The sequence below is a fragment of the Cervus elaphus genome, chromosome 31 (genome assembly GCF_910594005.1).
Source record: "Cervus elaphus chromosome 31, mCerEla1.1, whole genome shotgun sequence".
Lineage (NCBI taxonomy): Eukaryota > Metazoa > Chordata > Mammalia > Artiodactyla > Cervidae > Cervus > Cervus elaphus.
Window position 1 is genome coordinate 10446427 of NC_057845.1, and position 26772 is coordinate 10473198.

At 37.0% G+C, this 26772-nt stretch overlaps 1 long non-coding RNA gene across 1 annotated transcript; it reads left to right on the forward strand.

Annotated features, from left to right (window-relative positions):
• Positions 1-4626: 4626 nt before the first annotated feature.
• Positions 4627-25768, forward strand: LOC122687285. Its single transcript, XR_006339093.1, has 3 exons — positions 4627-4638; positions 14702-14706; positions 25626-25768. It is a non-coding gene; the product is annotated as an uncharacterized LOC122687285 (long non-coding RNA).
• The last annotated feature ends 1004 nt before the right edge of the window (positions 25769-26772 follow it).

Here is a 26772-nt window from a genome sequence, read left to right on the forward strand (position 1 = left end):
CCATTTAAGATTCTGGTTGAGAATACAGATCAAACCAATTTCTCTACCTTCACTAATGAAATTATACACAAGTTCATCCCATTAAGATTTTGCCAGCTTTCAAGAGTTCAGAAATACCTTGAGTCCTATCCATGGAATTAGGCTGAATAATTCTTGGTATAAGGAAAGTTAGTATCTCATTCAGTTTCAGTTCAGTTGCTCAGTCGTGTCTGACTCTTTGCAATTCCATGGACTGCATCATGCCAGGCTTCACTGTCCATCACCAACTCCTGGAGCTTGCTCAAACTCATGCCCATCGAGTCAGTAATGCCATCCAACCATCTCATCCTCTGTCGCCCCCTTCTGCCTTCAATCTTTCCTAACATCAGGGTCTTTCCCAGTGAGTCAGTCCTTCACATCAGGTGGGCAAAGTATCAGAGCTTCAGTTTCAGTATCAGTCCTTCCAAGGAACATTCAGGACTGATTGCATCTATTGACTGGTTGGCTCTCCTTGCAGTCCAAGGGACTCTCAAGAGTTTTTTCTAACACCACAGTTCAAAAGCATCAATTCCTTAGCACTCAGCTTTCTTAATGGTCTAACTCTCACATCCATACATAAAGTGAAAAGCGAAGTAGCTCAGTAGTGTCCGAGTCTTTGCGACCGTATGGACTCTAGTCTACCACGCTCCTCCATCCATGGGATTTTCCAGGCAAGAGTTATGGAATAGGTTGCCATTTCCTTCTCCAGAGGATCTGGATCCATGTATGGATCATGTCATATCCATTCACGGCTACTGGTTAAACCATAGCTTTGACTAAACGAAACTTAATCGGCAAAGTGGTGTCTCTGCTTTTAAATATGCTGTCTAGGTTGGTCAGAGCGTTTTTCCCAAGGAGTAAGCATCTTTTAATATCATGGCTACAGTCATCATTTGCTGTAATTTTGGAGCCCAAGGCAGTAAAGTCAGCCGCTGTTTCCATTGTTTCCCCATCTATTTGCCATGAAGTGATGGGACCAGATGCCATGAGCTTAGTTTTCTGAATGTTGAGTTTTAAGCCAGCTTTTTCACTCTCCTCTTTCACTGTCATCAAGAGGCTCTTAAGTTCCTCTTTGCTTTCTGCCATAAGGGTGGTATCATCTGCGTATCTGAGGTTATTGACATTTTCCCCAGCATCTTGATTCTAGCTTGTGCTTCATACAGCCTGGCATTTTGCATGATGTACTCTGCGTACTATTTAAACAAGTAGGGTGACAACATACAGCCTTGATGCACTCCTTTCCCAATTTGGAACCAGTCCATTGTTCCATGTCCAGTTCTAACTGTTGCTCCTTGACCTTCATACAGATTTCTCAGGAGGCAGGTAAGAATTTTTCACAGTATGTCATTGATACTTTGTAAATATGCAATCTCACTGTTTCATGAACATAGAAGGGATGGCAATGTTGCCCATTGAATTTAGAGCCATGAATGTTATAATATTTAAACATGTTACTTCAATAATCTAAAAGGCTGATTCAGTTTGTCTGTCTGGCAAGATAGCTGCTTCACCTTCATAATTCTTCTCACTGTCAAACTGGTGGTTGACATAAAGATCAGCCATCCATAAAAGAATAGAATTGGTCTTTGACAAAAACATATGTATTCTTTTGTTCTCTATCTGCCACAGAAATTTTGAAGTTTTCGATGTCTCTAAAACCTTTCCCATGACACATGAACACAGTGGACATTTTAACTTCAAGTTTGAGATCATGATAACATGCATATTATGGACTTTTCAGATGTCTCCACATCATTAAAAGTAGGACTTTTTTCTCACTGACCTCTAGTATTACTCAGGCATTAAACAGGGCTTAAGTGTTAATGTCTGCTTTGTGATTGGTGATATTATTTTTATTATAATTACTAAGCTCAATGACACTTGATTACATATTTTTTTGTATAATAAATATGTGCCCTATTGCTAGACAAGGCTTAGAGCCAGGGTTTTTGATATAATGAAGCTTTTCTTGTTGAAATTTGACTTAACAACATATGCAGTTAAAGCAATCATATATTTGGCAAACGTTCTAAGATCCAAATATAGCAGATATTTCAGTGTAATTTAATTTATGATCAGATTTTCCTTAAACTTGGGACACAGCAAGAATTCTCTGATTTGCTTTATGACCTAAAGAAGGCAGCTGTTAAATATGGGATGTTTCCCCATAGGAACCAAGGAGATTTTTTAATATGAATTTGCAAACAAAGTAGGCTAGAAAAAAACAATTATTTCTCTTTCCTCCAATGTGTTGTTGAATCACTATAGTGTATCATGATTCTAAAATGTTACATTTTATTTGAGCTTGGCTTAAAACTTAAGCAAGCTTAAAACTCAACATTCAAAACACTAAGATCATGGCATCCAGTCCTATCACTTCACAGTGAATAGGTAGGGAAAAAGTGGCAACAGTGACAGACATTTTTGGGGGGCTCCAGAATCACTGCAAATGGTGACTGCAGCCATGAAATTGCTCCTTGGAAGAAAAGCTATGACCAACCTAGACAGCATATTAAAAAGCAGAGACATCACTTTGCAGACAAAGGTCCATCTAGTCAAAACTACAGTTTTCCAGTAGGCATGTATTGATGTGAAAGTTGGACCATAAAGCAGGTTGATGGCTGAAAAACTGGAGCTTTCACACTGTGGTACTGGAGAAGACTTGTGAGAGTCCCTTGGGCATCAAGGAGATCAAATCAGTTACTTCTAAAGGAAATCAACCCTGAATACACATTGGAAGGACTGATGCTGAAGCTGAAGCTCCACTGCTTTGGCCACCTGATGTGAAGAGTGGACTCATTGGAAAAGACCCCGATGCTGGGAAAGATTGAGGGTGGGAGCAGAAGGGGACGACAGAGGATGAGATGGTTGAATGGTGTCCTATTTAGTGGACATGAGTTTGAGCAAACTCTGGGAGATGGTACAGGACAGGGAAGCCTGGTGTGCTGCAATCCATGGGGTCACAGAGAGCTGAACACCGCTGAGTGATAGGGCAACAATATTGAAACAACAGCAGTGGTGATGAAAGCCAAGTGCTCTTTAATATGAGTAATCACACTATTAGATCTTTATCAGACACAAGATGGATGATATTATCACCCACCAGTCTACCGAACAACTTCCAAATATAAAGTGACATGAAGACTAATAAAATAAAATTATTCAAAGAGGCAAATGATATGATGTTCATTTCAACCACAAGTTTGTCATTTTAAACAACTTAAAATAGTATAATCTCTATTTTTTCCAAAGTTCAACAAAATTTGTATTGAATGAATTTTTTGTTGTTAACAGAGGACTTTCAAATATTCAAGATACATTGGAGAGCATAGTTAATTACCATGGATACATTCATTTATCCTTTGAAATTAATGTTAATATAAATAAATAATAGAATATTATTTATTTTATTGGTTATTTGCCTGTTTTTAATAATACAATTTTTGGTGTGCAATATAAGGGTTTTTATTGTGTAGTATATTATTTTTCATAGTGGAAGAACACCACAAAGAGATGGCCATAATCATTTCAGGGCAGTCCTGAAGTGAACAAGTTAGAAAGAAAAACAAACTGGCAATCAAAGAGTAAGTAAAGTGATACTTAAAAGACAATGCCAGATGTCATGATGGGGGTTGTTTTATCTACATTTATTAGAAAATGGGAACTGTGCAAATATCCAGGAATAAAAACCAACCAGGGCAGAGCTGATATCACATGTAAACATTTTAGCTCATAAATCTGGACAGCCACTGTATATGAGTGGGACTAAGTTGTTATACAGTCATAATCTAAACATCATAAGCTTTGTTCTTGGCACTTTGCTAATACACATTTCTCCCACTTACAGGGGTCTTTGCAGTTTTCACCACAGCACTACAGGCTTTTCTCAGAGGTAATCTGATACAGAAGGATCTAAATGAGATGAAAACTCAGAACGCATCCAAAATAAACCTCATAAATAACAGTAATTCCCTTATTCTGATTTCATGTTTGACCAGATGGATGAAATTTAGAAGCAAGATAAAGAAAGTAAAAAATATTTCATAAAACTGGGTGGACTCTGGATTAATATTTCATTATGCCTTTAAACCTTTTCAGTTGAACATGTTATGCTCAGAATCTGGAAACAAGCATGATTTTACAGTACAAACTCTGTCATGTCATTCACAAACATTTGGTTAAAATGACGAAAATGTCAGTCTGTGGTCTCCTTCGCTTACACTCACTTCTTCCGTCCTCTTGTGTCTCCTTCTTCCTTCTCTTTGCTTTCTTCCTTACTCTGAGAATAGCAGACAGTGCTTTCAACTTTGGGGTCTCAGCCTCAGCGGTGGGCTTCACAAAGCTCTGCCTAAATTGCTTATTTATTCATAATGTTCCTAAAATCCACATTGCTATAAAGGTCAGAATGTTTTGTCCTTCTGGAACACAGAAGTACATATGAGAGAGAGAAAATTCCTTTAATGTCTGCTCTGTCCGTCTAGCCCAGGTCTGAACTTCAAACCTCTAATCTTACAGGATTAAAGAGGTGGGATAGGAAAGAAAATTTCAATCACCTGACATATGCTTATGACTAGTATCCAGTGTCTCCCACGCTCACTCATGATACCAATAAATTTTAGGGTAAATATAGATGGCTTAATTCACCAAGTCTTGACCTAAAGTAAAGATTTAATCCTTTAATGCAAGTGGAGGACATGAGATAAGAGACCAGGCAGAACAGATGGCTTGTCAAAGATATTTAGAAGACTCAAAGACAGAAAAATGAACAAGGAATCACACAAACATGTACTGTTTTATCTCTCATCCTGATTATGATTGTAATGAAATTAGATCATAGTTTCTTTCTCACAGTACTTAAAAATTGAATCTAACATTATTTATTCACACCAAAACAGATGAGCATGTTAAAAAGCTCAGTATCTCTAAAAATATTTGGAGTTTCTTAAAATTTTACCAGATTTTGAAATTTCTAAACTCAATGGAATACAAACATAACTTGCTTTACTTTTTTCTCCCTTAATTAATCCCCATACATTCTCAGTCACTCAGTCATGTCCAACTCTTTGAGACCCCATGGATTATATCCTGCCAGGCTCCTCTATCCGCGGGATTTCCCAGGCAAGAATATTGGAGAGTGTTACCATTTCCTTCTCCTGGGGATCCTCCTGACCCAGAAATCAAATGGATTCTTCCTGCATTGCAGGTGGATTCTTTACCACTGAACTACTGAGGAAGCCCTTCATTTTTGTGGTTTTATATAAAATCTCTTTTCCCATGCCTGGATGAGAAGAGAGTTTCTATGTTTAAGGTCACATTCAATTGCAAATATAAGGTTTTTTTTTTTTTTTTTTTTAATAATTACAATTTTCTTCAGGGATTTAAATTTCAAATCTAACCAAAACATCAAGCATAGCTAACTCGACTTCTTCTCTCTCCTGTAGTTGGAGTCTACTCCTTAGCTAGTGAACTCACAGTGGAGGAAGTGTTAAAACCCTGGGTTTTGTTTGTCAGTTTTATTGTCTTATCCTCCCTTGATATTCTGGATCCTCGAAAATTGAAAGAAAAAGAGAGTGTCAGAGGAAGAGGGCAAAATTCTTTACATCTAACTTGGATTATTTGCAAAATTTTATTTCATTGTCAATGCCTACAAATGTGGCAAGCACCCAAATGCTCTGTCTTCCAAGGGCAGTGTTAGTGAATTCTACAAAATTTTCCCTGTGAACATGTATATACTGTAATTGCCTAATATTCACTCTCTGGTGGCCTCTGGTAACTCACCTTTAGTTTCTGACCTCTGGAAATCTCCCTCCAGACAGAGGCAGCTCAGGCAGCCAGCTCTCACTGGTGAGATCACATTGACTGATGCCAGTTATGTGCCGTGGCCTTTGCTTGACCCAGAAGAAAGGCATGGGTTCTTGCCAGAGTGCATTTACTTTATAGTTTATGAGATTAGCTGTGCACTGAACAAGATGAATGAATGACCATACTGTTGTGTAAGAGAACGCTACTGCTTGCCATGATGATCACTGGGAACATAGGCAACTTCCTGTCATTTCTAGGAAGTTTCAGAAAATCTTCCATCTTGAACCTGCAGAGAAATAAGAATAAATACTTATGTTCATAAATAATCTAGAACTCTCTTCTATGGGATGAGGGAAGGTGTTAGGTTGCCTTTTAATCAACTTAAGTCAAGGTGTATTTAAATTCTGCAAATTAGTGGCTAGCTGTATATCTCTTTAGAATATCAGCTTTTCAAAGCTATGGTTTTTCCAATAATCATGTATGGATATGAGAGTTGGATTATAAAGAAAGCTGAGCACTGAAGAATTGATGTTTTTGAACTATGGTGTTGGAGAAAACTCTTGAGAGAGTCCCTTAGATCCAACCAGTCCATCCTAAAGGAAATCAGTCCTGAATATTCATTGGAAGGACTGATGCTGAAGCTGAAACTCCAATACTTTGGCCACCTGATGTGAAGAACTGACTCCTTGGAAAAGACCCTGGTGCTTGGAAAGATTGAAGGCAGGAAGAGAAGGGGACGACAGAGGATGAGATGCTTGGATAACATCACTGACTCAATGGTCATGAGTTTGAACAAGCTCCAGGCATTGGTGATGGACAGCAAAGCCTGGCGTGCTGCAGTCCATGGGCTAGCAAAGAGCTGGACACTGCTGAGAGACTGAACTGACTGAGCCTCTCTAATATTCTTGTTCTTTTGGGACTTTCAGAGCCAAAACGTTGAGAAAAATGGTAAATACCCCATTCAGCACCCACTAATGTTTATAAATTATTATTATAATTTTGGCATAGTCCAGTCTTGCTGCATGTATTATGTTTTGTTTAAATCTATTTTAAACAAATGAGTTAAAAGCTAATGCCTCAAATAGTCTGCCACTAATTATGCTTGTTTCAAGATTTAAAAAGTTTTGTTTGAATTCTACTTTGTATTTATTTTATTATAAAAATGTGTTTTTTAAAAAATGTCTTTGCTACATCTATTGAGTTGACCACCTGTGTTTCAACCATCAGGTCTATTAATGTGGTGAATAGCATTTATTTATGTTAGAGATATATCAGTTAGGAGTGCTGTCACTAGCAAATAATCACAAAACTAAACTAACATCAATATAAGCAAATTTCCCCCCACATAAGTCAAGAGATGGCTAGTAGACAAAATTAATAATTCATTACTTAAACATGGAGTCAGGGATCCAGGCTTTTATCATCTTTTCACTGTGTCATTCTTAGCTTATTGTATTTCATTCTCACATTTTTACCTAGTTCCAGGGTAGCTACTAGAGCTTCAGACATCATATCATTATTCAATAAATAAAGAGATGGAAAAGGGTGACTTTAAATCTCTGTCCCTTTTGTTGAAAGACAGAAAAAAAGTATTCCACTCAAATGTTCTGGTAGATTTAATAGTATTTCATTGGATACAACTGTGTCAAATGGCATCTTTGCAAAGATATGAAAGTGAAATTTAAAGGAGAAATTACTTACCAGGTAAATACAGTTTTTATTAGCAAGCAAAAAGAAAAGAATAGATATTAGGTAGGTGTATAATTTGTCTGGGCTTCCCTGTTGGCTCAGACTGTAAAGAATCTGTCTGCAATGCAGGAGACACAAGTTCAGTCCCTGGATTGAGAAAATCCCCTGGAGAAAGGAATGGCTACCTACTCCTATATTCTTGCCTGGAGAATTCCATGGACAGAGGAGCCTGGTGGGCTATAGTTCATGGGGGTGGCAAAGAGTCAAACACAACTAGGCGACTAACATAAACACTCACAAATCTTGTCTATAAAGCCATCCTTTAATTTCTAGGTTAGAGTCAAATTGACTAGCATGAGGATTTTTATGTTAATGTTGTTGATTTTTTCATGTATGGAATATTTAATTATTTTTCAGAAGTGAGATTGACCTACATTTTTTTTCTTTTGACTTGGGTATCAAGATTATGCTAAATTTATAAAACAATTTTAGGAGTGTTCCTTTATTTCTATAGTCTCAAAGGCATATTTATGTAGTCCTGAAATTTTATCTCAAATTAAGTTAGTCAGCCTGAAATACACTATATCTTAGGGATATACATAATGCATCCAACGTTTTATAGGCTTTTAATTTTAAAAACTGTTTGGTTGGTTCCTTAAAAATAAAAATGCATTTATTTAACCTTCCATTTTTATAATATATTCCTAGGTATTTGTTCATTTGCCTTTCAGAAAATTGGCTTTCTTTAATGGTTAGATAGAAAGCTCCTCAATGAACCAAAATGTTTTGTTTGGTTTGGTTTTCTTAAAAAAAAAAAAATAAAACTCCACATATCTCTCCTTGACAAGGCTAGAATCACACAATGACAAACAGTTCACAAGACCATTTAATCATGCTCTTTGTACTTTTCCATGTCTTTATGTCAACTAGCCAGGTAAATACATCTTCAGTAGATGAGTCAAGAATTGCATTAAACATAGTACAGAAGGTAAGGGCAGCTGATTGTAGAGGGAGAAACAAAAAAGGATACCTGAAGATTTGCTTGTCATATGATCATAGATGTGTTTCATGTGTCGTAAGTTAACAGACAAAGATATCTAAAGTATGTACAAGACCAAAACACCAGAGGCAAACTGCTGTCCCAATGTAATCAGATTCTTTAATCTAAAGCATACATTCTCACCTCTAGCTAACAAGGAACATGTCTCTCCAACTAATTCAAACACCAGTGTTTTTAAATTGTTTTCGTTTTATATCTTTAGGAAGAAGTATATTTCTCTTATGGGGTGTAAGCGCTGAGCACCTATAGCACATTTTTATTGAATATTGATTGGAGTGAAAATATAAAGAGGGCTACTGCTATTCTTGGTCATATTTGGCATTATATTCATGATTGCAAAATAACTGCAAAGGCTCCTACTTCTCTGCTTTGTGCCTTAGCATCTTGTAGGCCAGTGTATTCTCTGAATTTTTAAAAATTTTGTTACATAATTATTTGTATTTTGGTCATGCCACAGGGCACTCATGATCCTAGTTTTCTGATCAGGGATTAAACTGTGCCCCCTGCAGACGCAGCACAGACTGTTAACCACAGGACGGCCAAGTAGGTTTCCCCGACTGCACTTTTAGCTTTCTCATCTGCTATGCAACATTTGTCAAAATAGATGCGTCAACCTCTCCTTAGATGGATGTTGACTTTTCACCTTTTCTTATTCATTTCCTTGAGGCTTAATTATTTTTAATTTTTGTATTTATAAACAATTGAAATTGTTTGCAATTTTAAAGAGCAAATTCAATGTTGTATCTTTTCAAAGAGGCTTTTCCTGCTGCCCTCTCTGTGTGGATGCTCCTTTGTGTGTGTGTGTTACTCAGTCATGTCCCCTCTTAGTGACCCCAGGGACTGTAGCCCACCGGGCTCCTCCATCCATCGGATTCTCCAGGCAAGAATATTGGAGTGAGTAGCCATTGCTTTCACCATGACATCTTCCCAACTCAGGGATCGAAACCGGGTCTCCTGCATTGCAGGCGGATTCTTTCCCATCTAAGCCACCAGGTAAGCCTTTATGATCCTATGTGGCATATTATAACCTAAGATTTTTTTTCCAACCTGGGCTCGAGACTTAAAGCAGAAGAGATCAGTCTTGCCTCAGTCAGTTCAGTTCAGTTCAGACGCTCAGTCGTGTCTGACTCTTTGCGACCCCATGAATCGCAGCACGCCAGGCCTCCTTGTCCATCACCATCTCCCGGAGTCTACCCAAACTCATGTCCATCGAGTCAGTGATGCCATCCAGCCATCTCATCCTCTGTCGTCCCCTTCTCCTCCTGCCCCCAATCCCTCCCAGCATCAGGGTCTTTTCCAATGAGTCAACTCTTCGCATGAGGTGGCCAAAATACTGGAGCTTCAGCTTCAGCAGCAGTCCTTCCAATGAACACCCAGGACTGATCTCCTTTAGGATGGACTGGTTGGATCTCCTTGCAGTCCAAGGGATTCTCAAGAATTTTTTCCAACACCACAGTTCAAAAGCATCAATTTTTCAGTGCTCAGCTTTCTTCATAGTCCAATTCTCACATACATGACCACTGGAAAAACCATAGCCTTGACTAGACAGACTTTGTTGGCAAAGTAATGTCTCTGCTTTTTAATATGCTATCTAGGTTGGTCATAACTCTCCTTCCAAGGAGTAAGCGTCTTTTAGTTTCATGGCTGCAATCACCATCTGCAGTGATTTTGGAGCTCCCCCCCCCCACCACCACCAAAATAAAGTCTGACACTGTTTCCACTGTTTCCCCATCTAGTCTTGCCTAGGCATTCAATATTCCCTGGAGTTTTACAACACTATGACTCTTTGTAAAACCTCAGAGATGCTCTCTGAATTTCACATTTTGTCATTAAGGATTCAACTGTCCTCAGTTCTTCATTATTCTTCTGCAAGATATTAAGGCAACTTGTTCCTTCCACACCTTAGAAATAACTGGATCACTAAATCAGCCAGGGAGTTCTCTGTCCCTGGGGATATTTTCCAAAGATATATTTCAGCATAGTTTATAGAACTTGGAAAATTTTTTCCAAGTTTTCAAGCTGGAAGATGAGCCATGCCAAAAAATACCTTATAGCCTGTCTGATCACTTTTGCTTCCAACAGTGTTAATGCACATCTAGGAAGCAGACTCCAAGATGAAATAAGTGAAAGAGATTTATCAGAGAGGTGTTCATAAAAACTCTAAGGGAGAGGGAGCAAGAATGAACAGAAGGTTCCCTGTTTTATTTATTACATGTCAATCCCAATCTCCCACTTTATTCCCTCTTATCCCCTGGAAAAAGAATCTTAAAAAGAGTGCATATATGAATATGTATAACTGATCCACTTTGCAGTACACCTGAAATTAACACAACATTGTAAATCAATCATATTTCAATTTAAAAAAAATTGATTTGCAATATTCTGGTGGCTCAGATAGTAAGGAATCTGCCTGCAATGCTCAAGACCCATGTTATGAATTGTTATGAAAATTGTTATGAAAAATGATGCCAGTGACTTGAGCTTCTCACCCCAAATTTCCCTTGGAGCTCTGTTTGATCCCTGGTTTGGGAAGATCTCCTGGAATGGTTAGCCACTCCAGTATTCTTGCCTGGAGAGTTCCACAGACAGAGGAGCCTGAAGGGGTACAGTCAATGAGGTCACAAACAACTGGACATGACTGAGCGACTAAGACTTTCACTTCACTTTCCAAAAGAAATTTTTTTAAAAATTGAATTAAATAAAAAATGAAAGAGAGAAAAAAAGAATAAGCAGAGATATGCCATAAGTCATGATGTAGGCCTGAGACTTGAGACAGAAGAAAGAAAGAAAAAATCAAGGATTAGGTCGTGAGAGTCTCAGATGGCAGGGTAGTTCTGAGGAAGTCTTGGGTGGGCTGCTGGGAAGCCCCAGAGCAAATAATGTCCACTTCAGGATTTCTTAGTTGGGTAGAAATGGACAGGTTCTTGTACCCCACTGTGGATACATTGGCTAGTGGCAACTCAGGAACTGTGTGGTCTTAGTGAATGCTGTAGGGAATCCAAAGGCAATCAATTAATTACATGCTTTACAGTATGGTTTTCAGTTGAAAATCTGAAAAGCACACTTTTATAGCTTCTTTGGTTCCTTACACAAAAGTGAACACAACCAAAGGAACAGATCTGTGAATAATAATAATAATAATAATAAATGCCTACAAAACAACCAGTTGAAGAACTAGAACTTTGCCAGCATCTTAGAAATCTCTTGTGTCCTCAAAAAAACATGACCCTTTTATCCTTCCTCATTAATCTGACTTCCAATATCATGCATTTTTATCAGCTATTATGGGACATCATACATAAAGTACTTTCTCCTGTGTTGGCTGATTTCACTTAACATTACTTTTGTAGATTCATATACACTGCTGTACACAGTTATCAAGGATAAGATAGTTATGAAAAATCATGCCAGTGACTTGAGTTCCTCATCCCAAATTTCCCTTGGAGCACTTCATTAGAACTGTTGTGTCTTAAGGATTATGTGTCTTCAACTTCAGTGGCTAATATTAAAATATTTTCCAAAGGGGCTGTGCCAATTATCCTTTCTTGGCAGGATATAAAAGAGCAGTTGCTCTGTATCTTTAACTATTTTAAGAGTCTGTAGTGGTGTCTCTTTGTGGTTTAAAATCATATCTTTAAGCTGGCTATCTCTATACATTAAAATCTCTCAGTCTTTTCCTTATGAATAATTCAACATATTTAGACTTTTGTTTAATGGCCCTCTATATGAAAGTGAAATAAATATGAATTATGTTCTTTTAATTAAAACAGTTATTGCTATTTTATTTTGATTTCTTAATTTTTCCTACAGCTTGTTTACTACAGAGAAATATTCTGGAATTTTCTCTGGAGTAACTAGCCAATTTTACCACATTGTTTATGAAAATACAATTTAATCTCTTTCAAATTGTGTTGTTTCAATTATTTTGCTAAGTATTTATGTAGGATTCATAACGTTTCAGGACTATTTCTTCTATTTCAATGATATGTCCATGATTAAGGCCATATAAGTTTATTATTGTGATTTTAAAATACTCTTTATTATTTAATTGTCATTCAAGCAATATGTTTATATAGTTATATCAGTTGTTCTTATTTTCTTCCCACTTAAAAAATAATTATCAGCTCTTTCACTTTTTCATTATTTTATACAAATTTTATGTTTAAAAAGTGTGGATGTAAGTTTGAATTACATTAAATTTATTTGGGAAAGTGCTTTTAATATAATATCCTCCAATCCAAGAAAATAACAGTTTTACCAATATTCTCAAGTTTTTCTCTCAATTCTAATGCTATAATTATTGATTTTGTTTTGCTTTTAATGCTTATACCAAACTTTTATTGTTGGATGATTTCCTATTCGTACATAATAGTGGATTTTTATTGTCTGCTGTCCTTTAATTTCTTTTATTGAGATCCCAGCTGATCTCCAGATGTTTTCTTGGCAAATGTTTAACATGGACAAACTAAGTAGGTCATCACAACTCAGTCTTTTATTGCTGCAGAATTACTTTATGTAGTTCCCTCAAGGGAAAAAAATATCACTGCAATAAATTCTAATCATAGGTAAAAACCAAGTGATTACTGTGTACTAGACGCTACACTACTGCTCTACATCTAATAACGCATTAATTTCTTTATTATAGTGAAATTTACTGTTACCAGCTCCATTTCACAGATGAAAGAAATGAAGTACAGAAAAATTAACTTTTCATGTTTCATACATATTGTAAGTGATGAGGACAGATTTTAAAGCTATATTGATGTGTGCTGCTTGTGCACCTCTGATCAGCACGTTGTATGTTATTTTTGTGTTTAAAAATGTGTAAATGTGTACAGCACACAGATTTTGTAACCTTAAAATTAGACAGAGGAGGATGAATTTAAACACAAGAGAAAGCATGTCTGAAATGGTATAGATTTCACTGAAAGAGGAGATAATGGTAACAAAATAAGAAATAATAAGAAATTAATCATTCTGTAGTTGGGAAAACTCAGGATGGTAATTAAAAAAAACAGGTAAATATTGGTGAAATATCATAGTCAGAAGGTTAATGTTCAGTCTAACCATGTCAGCTTTGGAATAAGGTAGATGAAACCATGGATAGGTCTTGATGAATTATTTAGGAAAAAACAAAGATGTATGCATGATTTCTGTAATAGATATAAATAAAATTATTTTTTTAAAAAATAAAGTTTTCTACATGAAAATAGAATCATAAAAATCAGAAAATTTAATAGGGAAAGATTTAGAGAGTACCGGGTTTCACACCTAGACCAGAATCCACTATAAAAAGATCCATTTTACATTCTGATGCATGTCAACAACAACAAAATAATGCAAGAGAAAATAATGCAAATAAGGAAAAAAGCATATCTGGGTTCTTAATAATAGGAATTCAGGAGGCACAGATGTGGGTAACCTCCGTGTTTTCAGGATGAGAAAGAGTCAGAGGCTTATAAAGACAAAACTCCATGAAATTATTAGAAGTTGCCCAGCAACAATTGTGATTGACCCTGATGTGAGTTGAAAAGTATTTGTCCTTAAGGAAACATGAGTTATTGCACAGTAGGGGTTCAATAAGGAGATAGACTGTCACTAGATTCTGACAGATGTTCTGAATGACTTCATTAGGTCAAAATGTCAGATTCCATCCAGGCTGAGACGTGCAAAGTTACACTCCCTTAATGGCTCTCTTGGCTTAATTTTAGAACACTCTCTCAACAATAGTGACTTCTTTGTGATTTTCCTTTTATAATTTTCCCTTTTGATTAAGATCTTTCTTTAGAAAGCACTGACGGTCAATCACTGTGTTATTTGGCACAAATATCAACTCCCTTGGCACTGGGAACTCTTGTTCTCAAAGTCATGTCCCAAGGAGGAGAGAAAGAAGTGGTTGGGAGAGAAGTACACTTTTAGAGAGTTTACATTAACATTGGAACAATGGGAATCATTTGGAAGTGAGTCTTAGGCAGGATCTGAAATGGCAGAAATGTATTGATCTACCTTCAATTCAGTTCAGTTCAGTCGCTCAGTCGTGTCTGACTGTTTGCAACCCCATGAATCGCAGAGCGCCAGGCCTCCCTGTCCATCACCAACTCCCAGAGTTCACTCAAACTCATGTCCATCGAGTCGGTGTTTCCATCCAGCCATCTCATCCTCTGTCATCCCCTTCTCCTCCTGCCCGCAATCTCTCCCAGCATCAGGGTCTTTTCCAATGAGTCAACTCTTCGCATGAGGTGGCCAAAGTACTGGAGTTTCAGCTTCAGCATCAGTCCTTCCAATGAACACCCAGGACTGATCTCCTTTAGGATGGACTGGTTGGATCTCCTTGCAGTCCAAGGGACTCTCAAGAATCTTCTCCAACACCACAGTTCAAAAGCATCATTTTTTCGGTGCTCAGCTTTCTTCACAGTCCAACTCTCACATCCATACATGACCACTGGAAAAGCCATAGCCTTGACCAGACAGACCTTTGTTGGCAAAGTAATGTCTCTGCTTTTTAATATGCTATCTAGGTTGGTCATAACTTTCCTTCCAAGGAGTAATTTCATGGCTGCAATCACCATCTGCAGTGATTTTGGATCCCCCCAAAAATAAAGTCTGACACTGTTTCCACTGTTTCTTTATCTATTTCCCATGAAGTGATGGGACTGGATGCCATGATCTTAGTTTTCTGAATGTTGAGCTTTAAGCTTTAAGCCAACTTTTTCACTCTCCTCTTTCACTTTCATCAAGAGGCTTTTTAGTTCCTCTTCACTCTCTGCCATAAAGGTGGTGTCATCTGCATATCTGAGGTTATTGATATTTCTCCCAGCAATCTTGATTCCAGCTTGTGCTTCTTCCAGCCCAGCGTTTCTCATGATGTACTCTGCATATAAGTTAAATAAGCAAGGTGACAACATACAGTCTTGACATACTCCTTTTCCTATTTAGAACCAGTCTGTTGGTCCATGTCCAGTTCTAACTATTGCTTCCTGATCTGCATATAGGTTGCTTAAGAGGCAGGTCTACATTAGGAGGGATTATTTAAGGATAGTCAATCATCTGCAGACATCAAACTATGATTTTTCTTGTGGAGGATGTCAACCTATAGCAGCAGTATAGTAACAAGTGATACAAAGTGTGACCAGTTTAAAAACAACAGAGAGTAGAAATTAACACAATAATTAGCTTAAGTAATTGCAACCTGGATCACAATAAGTCACCAAATTCAGAGGAGAGTCAGCTAAATATATTTAGATATCAGAGTTGAACCCTGTTTTGACATTTGAAATGTCTCTCATGACATCATCAAGCATTTAGTTAAAGGACAGTTTTAATTCTCAATGATTCCAAATTAAAAGGTTGAAATGAAAACTAGAAACACTAGTTTGGAGAGTAATAGCCAGATATCGAAGAAAACTAGAAAAATTCAGGATCAGTTTCATTTACAGATAAAATAACAAAATTTCAAAAACAATTAACAGCATTTGAACCTAATATCCATAAAGGCATTTAATACTAAAATGTAGATCAAGAAGCAATAGTTAGAACTGGACATGCAGCAATGGACTGGGTCCAAATCAGGAAAGGAGTAAACCAAAGATGTATATGCTCACCCAATTTATTTAACTTTATGCAGAGTACATCATATAAAATGTTGGACTGGATGAATAACAAGCTGGAATCAAGATTGCCTGGAGAAATATTAAAACCTCAGATATGAAGATGACACCACATTAATGGCAGAAAGCAAGAGGAACCAAAGAGTCTCTTGAAGAGGGTGAAAGAGGAAAGTGAAAAAGCTGGCTTAAAACCCAACGTTCAAAAAAAGAAGATTATGGCATCTAGTCCTATCATTTCATGGCAAATAGATGGGAAAAATTAGAAACAGTATTAGATTTTATTTTCTTGGGCTCCAAAATCATTGCAGATAGTGACTGCAACTATGAAATTAAAAGACACTTGTTCCTTGGAAAGAAAACTGATTAACCTAGACAACATCTTAAAAAGCAAAGATATCACTTTTTTACAAAGGTCTGTCTAGTTAAAGCTATGGTTTTTCCAATAGTCACGTACAGATGTGAGAGGTGGACCATAAAGAAGGCCGAGTGCCAAAGAATTGTTGCCTTTGAATTGTGGTATTGGAGAAGACTCTTGAGAGTCCTTTGGACAGCAAGGAGATCAAACCAGTCAAACAAAAATTTAGCACAAATCTCACCCTATATGAACCTTACACAAACAACTGGACCAAGCTTAGGAGGGCAGAAACCAAAAGGGAGAAATAATTCAATCTTGAAGCCTGGGAAAAGGAAACCTCAAACACAATAAGTTAAAAAAAAAAAAAAGAATGAAAAGGCAGAGAAATACCACACAAATGGAGGAACAAACAAGAAACATAGAAGTCCAAATAAATGAAGAGGAAATAGGCAAACTCCCTGAAGAAGAATTCAGAATAATGACAGTAAAGATGATCAAAAACCTTGAAAACAAAACGAAGAAAATTCAAGATCAGCTAACAAATACCTAGAAGAATTAAAGAATAAACACGCAGAGACAAACAATACAATTACTGAAATGAAAAACACTCTAGAAGGAATGTAGAACTGTGGTGTTGGAGAAGACTCTTGAGAGTCCCTTGGACTTCAAGGAGATCAAATCAGTAAATCCTGAAGGAAATCAGTTCTGAACATTCATTGGAAGGACTGATGCTGAAGCTGAAGCTCCAATACTTTGGCCATCTGATGCCTGATGACCACCTGAAGACTCACTGGAAAAGACCCTGATGCTGGGAAAGATTGAAGGCAGGAGAAGGGGATGACAGAGGAAGAGATGACTGGATGGCATTACCAACTGGATGGACATGAGTTTGATCAAGCTGAGGGAGTTGGAGAAGGACAGGGAAGCCTGGCATGCTACAATCCATGGGGTTGCAAAGAGTCAGACATGACTGAGTGACTGAACTGAACTGAGATTCTGACTGAACTTACATAGATAACTATATTCGCATGAAAATAGTACTAAGAATTTCCAAATTCTGGATGGTAAAGTAGGGGTGAATATAAATGTTTAATCTGTGTTTGCAAAAGTTTACTTATCAAATCACTGTTTTAGAGAATGTGTTTCCATAAATCAGGAAAAGCAAAATGTAAAAGAACAATATTTCAATTAAAATGTCATTAAAATTATAATTTTCTTATCAGTTCATTCATTCCCATGTAATTAATTCTTGATCTTAATCATTTGTTAGCTGGTTATAAAGCTATCAGTTTCTTCATTAGATTTCTGTAATTTTTACCTAGGTCAATGATATGATATAAAATTTATTAGTAACCTGCCTTCTATGGTGTCAGAGTCCTTTGCATGAATTTTTCTAAAGATGAAATGCATTTATAATTGTTTCAAAATAAAACAATTCATTTTGTCTATAAATGGCAAAGACTTAAAACAACATGGTTAAAGACTATTACAGTGTAATTGACAAGAAAAGTAAGTTTTTTCTGTGTCATGTTTTTGTAGTTCAGTTGATAAGTTAATACCAATTCTTTGCAACCCCATAGAGAGGCCAGCACAAGCTCCTCTATTGTTCACTACCTCCCAGAATTTGCTCAAATTTTTTTTTTTTTCCACTGAGTCAGTGATGCTATATAATCATTGGCTCCTCAGCCATCCTCTTCTTCTTTTGCCTCAGTCTTTCCCAGCTTCAGGGTCTTTGTATATGAATCAGCTCTTTGCATCAACTGGCCAAAGTACTGGAGCTTCTTATTGAGTATCAGTCCTTCCAATGAATATTCATGGTCAATTTTCTTTAGGATTGACTGGTTTGATCTCCTGGCAGTAAGGGACTCTCAGGAGTCTTCTCCAGCACCATAGTTCAAAAGCATAAATTTCTTTGAACACTGCCTTCTTTATAGGCCAACTCTCATATCTGTACATAACTACTGGAAAAACCATAGATTTGACTATATGGACCTTTGCCAGCAAAGTGTTATCTCTGCTTTTTAATATACTGTTTAAGTTTGTCATAACTTTTCTTCCAAGAAGCAAGCATATTTTAATTTCACAGCTGCAGTCATAATCTGCAGTGATTTTGGAACTCAAGAAAATAAAAATCTGCCACTGATTCCACTTTTCCCTTGTCTATTTGCCATGAAGTGATGGAAAAATATGCTGTGATCTAGTTTTTGAATACTGAGTTTTTTTTTTTTTTTTGAATACTGAGTTTTAAGCCAGCTTTTTCACTCTCCTTCACCCTCATCAAGAGGCTCTTTAGTTCCTGTTCACTTTCTGCCATTAAAGTAGTAGTATCTATATATCTAAAGTTATTGATATTTCTCCCAGAAATTTTGATTCCAGCTTGTGATTAATCCAGCCTGGCATTTTGAATGATGCACTCTGCATGTGAGTTAAATAAGCAGGCTGACAATGTACAACCTTATCATACTCCTTTCCCAATTTTGAACCAGTCCATTGTTCCATGTCTGGTTCTAACTATCGCTTCTTGACCCGCATACAGGTTTCTCAGAAGACAGGTAAAGTGGACTAGTATTTTCCGTTTGAAAATATTCCACAGTTGTGATCCACACAGTCGAGGTTTTTATGTAGTCAGTGAAACAGAAGTAGATGTTTTTCTAGAATTCCCTTGATTTCTCTATGATCCATGGAATGTTGACAATTTGATCTCTGGTTCCTCTGCCTTTTCTAAACCCAGAATGTACATCTGGAAGCTCTTGGATCATGTACTGCTGAAGCCTAGCTTGAAGGATTTTGACAATATCCTTACTTGCATATTAAATGAGATCATTTATACAGTAGTTTAAACATTCTTTGGCGTTGCCTTTCTTTGGGATTGGAACGAAACTGGCTTTTTCCAGTTCTGTGGCCACTGTTGAGTTTTCCAAATTTGCTGATATATTGAGTATAAGTTTCACAGCATCATCTTTTTGGATTTGAAATAGCTTAGCTAAAATTCTATCACCTCCACTAGCTTGGTTCACAGTAATGCTTCCTAAGCTTCACACTTTAGAATGTCTGACTCTAGGTGAGTGACCACACCATCATGCTTTTCCTATTAGTACTTTTTTTTTTGGTACAGTTCTTTTGTGTATTCTTGCAACTTCTAATCTCTCCTGCCTCTGTTTGGTCTTTACCATTTTGTCTTTATTGTGCCCATTCTTGAATGAAATTTTTTTTTGGTATCTCTAATTTTTTTGAGGAGATCTCTAGACTTTCCTGTTCTATTGTTTTCTTCTTATTTCTCCTTGCTATTCCCTGGAACTCTGCATTCAGTTGGGTGTATCTTTCCCTTCTCTATTGCTTTTCACATCTTTCTTCAGCTATTTGTGAAGCCTCCTGAGACAATCACTTTGCCTTTTTGCATTTCTTTTTCTTGGTGATGGTTTTATGCACTGCCTCCTGCACAATGTTACAAACTTCTGTCCATAGTGTTTCAGGGACTCTATCTACAAGATCTGATCCCTTGAATCTATTCATCACCTCCACTATGTAATCATAAGGGATTTGCTTTAGGTCATACCTCAATGATCTAAGGTTTTTCCCTTCTGTGTTCAACATAAGCCTGAATTTTTCAATAAGGAGCCCGTGATCTGAGCCACAGTCAGTTTCAGGTCTTGTTTTGCTGACTGGATAGAGATTCTCTATTGTCATCTGAAAATACTATAATCAATCTGACTTTGGAATTGACCATTTTGTGATGTCCACGTGTAAAGTCATCTCTTGCATTATTGGAGAAGAGTGTTTACTATGACCAGTTTGCTAAAACCAGAGTTTTCTCTTGACAAAACTCTGTTAGCCTTTGCCCTGCTTCACTTTGTACTCCAAAGCCAAACTTGCCTGTTGACTTCCTACTTTTGTATTCATATCTCCTATGATGAAAAAGACATTTTGATGTTGTTGTTGTTAGTTCTAGAAGGTCTTGTAGGTCTTCAGAGAATGGGTAAACCATCTTCTTTGGCATCAGTGGATGTGGCATGGATTTGGATAACTGTGATGTTGAAAGGTTTGTGTGGAAACAAACTGAGATCATTCTGTCACTTTTGAGGTTGCACCCAAACCCAGCATTTCCAACTTTTTTGTTGACTATGTAAGCTACTACATTTCTTCTGAAGAATCTTGCCCATAGTAGTCTATATAATGTGTGTGTTAGTCGGTCAGTCCTGTCCAACTCTTTGTCCATGTCCAGCTCCATGGACTATAGCCCATCAGGTTCTTCTGTCCACGGGATTTCCCAGGCAAGAATACTAGAGCGGGTTGCCATTCCCTTCTCTAGGGGACCTTCCCCATCCAGGGATCCAACCCAGGTGTCCCACATTCCTGGCAGATTCTTTACCATTTGAGCCACCAAGGAAGCCCCTGTAGATATAATGGTCATCTGAATTAAATTTGCCCATTCCCTTCCATTTTAGTTCAATTCCTAAGATATTGATGTTCACTCTTTCCATCTCCTGCCTGACCATGTTCAATATACCTTGATTGGTAACATCCCAGGTTCCTGTGCAATATTGTTCTTTACAGCATCAGACTTTACTATCACCACCGGACACATCCACAAATGAGTGTCATTTCCACTTTAACACAGCCACTTCATTCTTTCTGGAGCTCTTAGTAATCATCCTCTGCTCTTCCCTAGTAGCATATTGGACACCTTCAGACCTGGGGGAGCTCATCTTCTGGTGTCATATCTTTTTGTTTTTTTCATAAGGAGTCATAGAATATTTTAAATAGCTAGACTTATGACTGATAATGTTATACTGGGATGTATAAGATTTCCAGAAATTTCACATTGTTTTTGAAATACTTATGACATATGGTGGTGGTTTAGTTGCTAAGTTGTGCCTAAATCTTGAGACCCCATGGACTGTAGCCCATTAGGCTCCTCTGTCCATGGAATTTACCAAGAATAATACTAGAATGGGTTGCCATTTCCTTTTCCAGAAGATCTTCTCAACGCAGGGATCGAACCAGTTGTCTCATGCATTGAAGGCAGATTCTTTACCAACTCAGCTACTTATAAACAAATACCTATACAGATATAACAACCACAACAACAACAAAAAGGCAATATTACCTCTTATTTGACAATGCTTCCTATATAATTTAGCATATCAAATAACCCTGATTAATTTGTTAATAAAGAGAGAGATATTTTAAATATCTTTAATATTTAAGTATCCTTGAGATATTTCAGGGGTCCTGTGAAACATCCTTTATTTCATGATTAGTTCTAAGTCAAAAAGACCATTTAGAATTTGATTTTGGAAAGTTTTTCAAAATATAACAAGTTTTTCTCCTTTTAATGCTTAGTTAAATAAGATCAAAGTTCATTATAAAGCAATTCTTAATTTTCCATTTTACCATAGTAAAATTTGAAGGCTTCATAGGGCAAATATGAAAGGCTTTATAGTTGTAAAAACCCTGGGTGAACAATATAAAATCTTTATCTTTCTAGACAAATTTCATTAAAAGTAAACAAAAACAAAAGAAAATACTTTCTTTGAAATTCTTATTAAGACCAGAAGAATAACTAAGGAAACTGTCTGCTTCACAGAGAGAAAAACAAAAGGCAATGCTTAATTTTTTGCTAGCTTACTTTTCATGTTAAAACTCATCTACTTAGCTAAATTTATTCCAATCTTCGCCAATCCTGACAACATATAAATTCCTTTCTAAAGACTTCTTTTTCTCACAAGCCTTTTACAACTTTCTATCCCCATGCTAGTGTGTCCTTTGTCTTCTTTCCCATTTAAGAAAGCCAGTTTTAGGATAACATCGCTTTCTTTTCCATTAACAAGATGCGTTTCAATTTTTGTACTTAAAAAATTCTTTCAGTATGAAGATGCTTTTCTTATTGATTTTAATAGTTTTAATCATGTATAATAATGAAAATGTTTAACTCTTTGAAACTTCAATATCTAGTGAAAACTAGGAAGGAAGCAATTTTGAACATTTACTTTAGCAATCTATGGACTGGCAAACTTATGAATATATTTTATAATTTCATGCTTTCTTGTAGATAGGTTCTCAGTGAGGCAGTGAACACATTTACCAATATCCCCAACTTTCTTTAGTTTTCTGTAAAAGAAAGCCTGGAATTTGAAGGTAATAGCTGCTCAGTCATATCCCACTCTTTGGGACCCCATGGACTGGAGCATACCAGGCTCCTTTGTCCACGGACTTCTCAAAGCAAGAATACTGGAAAGGGTTGACATTCCCTTCTCCAGGGGAGCTTCCTGACACAGCGATCAAACCTGTGTTTCCTGCATTCCAGGTGGTTCTTTACTGTCTGAACCACCAGAGAAGCCCACGTCTCTTGGGTCTCCTGCTTTGACAGGTAGGGTCTTTACCACTAGCACCACCTAGGAAGCCCAGAGGAAGCTTATGTTTCGTAGTTAATCTCTCAGTATTTAATTTCACTTGAGAATGATCTCTGGCTTCCCTAGTGGTTCAGATGGTAAGGAATCTGCCTGCAATGCAGGAGACTTGGGTTCGATCCCTGGGTCAGGAAAATCCCCTGGAGGAGGGCATGACAATCCACTCAAGTATTCTTGCCCGGAGAATCCCATGGACAGTAGAGCCTGGAAGGCTCTGGTCCATAGGGTCGCAAAGAGGTCGACACGACTGAAGCGACTTAGTATGCAGCATGAGAATGATCTAGATATGTTGCAGGAAGGGGGACCTCTTCCAGGGCCTGAGAATGGGTTCTTGTCTAACACTCAGAAATGAATTGTCCAAGGAGACACATGTGTTGCAAAGCAAAAGGCTTTATTGGTAAGGGATGCCTGGGCAGAGAGCAGCAGGGTAAGGAAATCCAAGAAAACTGCTTTGCTATGTGGCTCACAGTCTAGGAGTTTATGATAAAGGGGTTAGTTTCCAGCTTGTCTCTGGTCAATCATTCTGACTCAAAGTCCTTCCTGGTGGTGTGCTCATCACTTAGCCAAGACAGAGTCCGGTGAGAAGGATTCTGGGATGTTGGTAGGACATATGGACTGTCATCTCCTTTCTCTTTTTGATCTTTCCCAAAGTCTTCTACTTAGTGTTAGATTGTTAGTTCTGCATTCCTTACCAAGACCCCTGTTGTAATATGATTCATGCAAGTGGTTATATTGGGCCTGGCCAATGTGAGTGGTTTTGGTTAGCAGTTCCTATCTAATAGTTAATATATTTTTATCATTTAACTTAGTTTAGCAAAACGATGAATTTTTAATTTATCAAAATGTTGGGGGACATTATTTTTAAGTATAAATACTATAAATGATTACTTTTAAAGAGGTCACTTTAGAGAGAACAGCATCGAAACATGTATATTATCAAGGGTGAAACAGATCACCAGCCCAGGTTGGATGCATGAGACAAGTGCTCGGGCCTGGTGCACTGGGAAGACCCAGAGGGATCGGGTGGAGAGGGAGGTGGGAGGGGGGATCAGGATGGGGAACACATGTAAATCCCTGGTTGATTCATGTCAATGTATGGCAAAATCCACTACAATATTGTAATGTAATTAGCCTCCAGCTAATAAAAATAAATGGAAAATAAATAAATAAATAAAGAGGTCACTTAAAATCTTGTTACATTTACATTTATTTAATCTATTTACATTTATTTATTTAGGAAATATCTTACCAAGTTATTTTTCATGCTGATAAATTTTATAACAGACATAACACAAACTTGACTTTTAGTAAATCTAAGTACAATAAAACTATTCTACTTAATATTACTGCTTCTAAAGACATGCTTGTATTAATTAAACCTAATATTTCCTAATTCTTGTGAACATGAAAGCCATTTTAGTTAGGTTGCCTTGCGTTTCTGAGAATTTATATAAGCATTTACTTTTTAAGCCAATTACATAGAACTCTTTACACATTAATTTTGATAATACAATATGAAATTAGAAACATACCATATATAATGCACATACACACATATAGATAGATACAGATGGGAATCTCATATTTTTGTTTATTTTGAAACTTTAGTTATAAATCAGGTACAACATAAAACTCCCTAATTTATAAATAACAGCCGGAATAAATTAAATCTACTTCTCAGATGGCTGTAGTCTTTCCTTATTTATGGAAAAAATTTTAAGATTTGCATTTGCCCTTGATAAGCAATTTCAAGGAAGCAGTTTGAGCATGAGAGTTCATTGAGAAATTTTAGTTTAAATGTCTTCTTTTCCTTTTTTATTTTATTTTTAAAATAAGTTTATTTATTTTTGATTGAAAGACAATCACCTCACAACATGGTGCTGGCCTCTGCCATACTCTCTACCATGACTCATCAACATAAGTCAGCCATAGGTATACATATGTCCCCACCCTCTTGAGTCTCCCTCCCAAATCCCACCTCTTCCCACCTCTCTAGGTTGTTATACAGCCCCGTTTGAGTTCCCCGAGCCATACAGCAAATTCCCATTGGTTATCTATTTTACATATGGTAGCAAATATGCTTCCATGTTACTCTCTTCATTCCTCTTTTACTTTTTACAGAATTAGGAAATGGAGATGATTTAGGCAAGAGTTCTCAGAGAAGACCAAGTAGAACATATATGTCTCAAAGGCACAGAAAAAGAAAAGCAAAGTCCCTCCAAAAAGACCTTTGTATCCTTGGGGTCAGAATTTTGGGGAAAAAAAAAAAATATATATATATATATATATATTTCTCAGAATGTTTATCATAATCACAATGGATATTAAATCATATCATATCAGACTTTTCCATCATCATTAGATATATTGTTACCTTCTGTGGGACATCAATTTTAGTGTTATGCAAAGGTGATTGATGGCAAAGAAGAGAGCCTTCAGAAGAACAGGAAACATCAGAAGAAGAGAGAGAGAGAGCTCTCAGAAACTTCAGATAATTTTTTTTTTTTTAATTTGGAAATCCTTTGGGAAAATTATGAGTTAGTTTCTCTGGTGGAAACAAAAGTGAATTCACAATTATGCATGGATACCAATTAAAATATGCTTCCATTATTGTCTATTTTCTTTTTTTCTAATTGGCTGCTCAGATAAACTAATTTAGAAATTTCAAAGAAGCCCCAAGTCAGTCAGTTGCTTGGTCATATCTGACATTTTGCGACCCCATGGACTGCAGCATGTCAGGCCTCCCTGTCCATCACCAACTCCTGGAGTCCACTCAAACCCATATCCATTGAGTCGGTGATGCCATCCAGCCATCTCATCCTCTGTCGTCCCCTTCTCCTCCCGCCTTCAATCTTTCCCAGCATCAAGGTCTTTTCAAATAAGTCAGTTTTTTGCATCACGTAGCCAAAGTATTGGAGTTTCAGCTTCAGCATCAGTCCTTCCAATGAATACTCAGGACTCATTTCCTTGTCAATTAATTATAAATCATCCAGTAATCATTGTCTGGCAACACAAATGCTTACAAGACTGTAAGCATACATAAAACCAGCTCAAGTTCCAGAATAAGGCAACTCTGCAACCTTGCCCCGAGGGAATGAACTCCCATATTTCAAGAGGAATTACTCACCAGGAAAAAAAAAAAAAAAAAGCAATACAAAACTAACAAAACAGGAAATGAAATCCTGAAAACAGAAACTGGCAACAAAAACTAAACAGGAAGCATAATCTTGAAGTCTACTCATAAAAGCTTGGAAGCTAAATCCCAAAAGCTACATGAACAAAATATAAAAATTGGAAAGCAAAGTCCAAAAAACCATTCAAACAAAAGCAGGAAGTGAACTCCTGAAGGATACTTAAACAAGACAAACAAAACAGGAAGTGAAATCTCAAAGACTATACAAACAAAATGGGAAGTGAAATCCCAGAAGACACCTAAACAAAACAGACAAACCAAAGGACAATTAAATAAAGCAGAAAGCAAGATTCCAGAGCACAACAGCAAGCAACAGAGGATACTCAAACTAGAACCTCTTCCAAGACAGGAGGTTTGAGTACAGGAGGACTTTAATGACACAGTCTGGGACCACTGAGGAGACAATAGAACATAATGAATTCTTGTTGGTAACTTACACTCATCTAAGGGGGCAGGTGAGGGCCGGCGCCCAGAATGCTCTATATCCCACTTCCAACACTATGTAATGTCAACAACAACAAAAATAAGGCAGGAGGATGCAAATTTTAAAAAATAAATAAATAAAAAATAGTTTGCTTGTAATCTTAAGAAATTCAGTTTGAGTAAAGACTTGAGTCACCCCAAAAGAATGTTTCAAA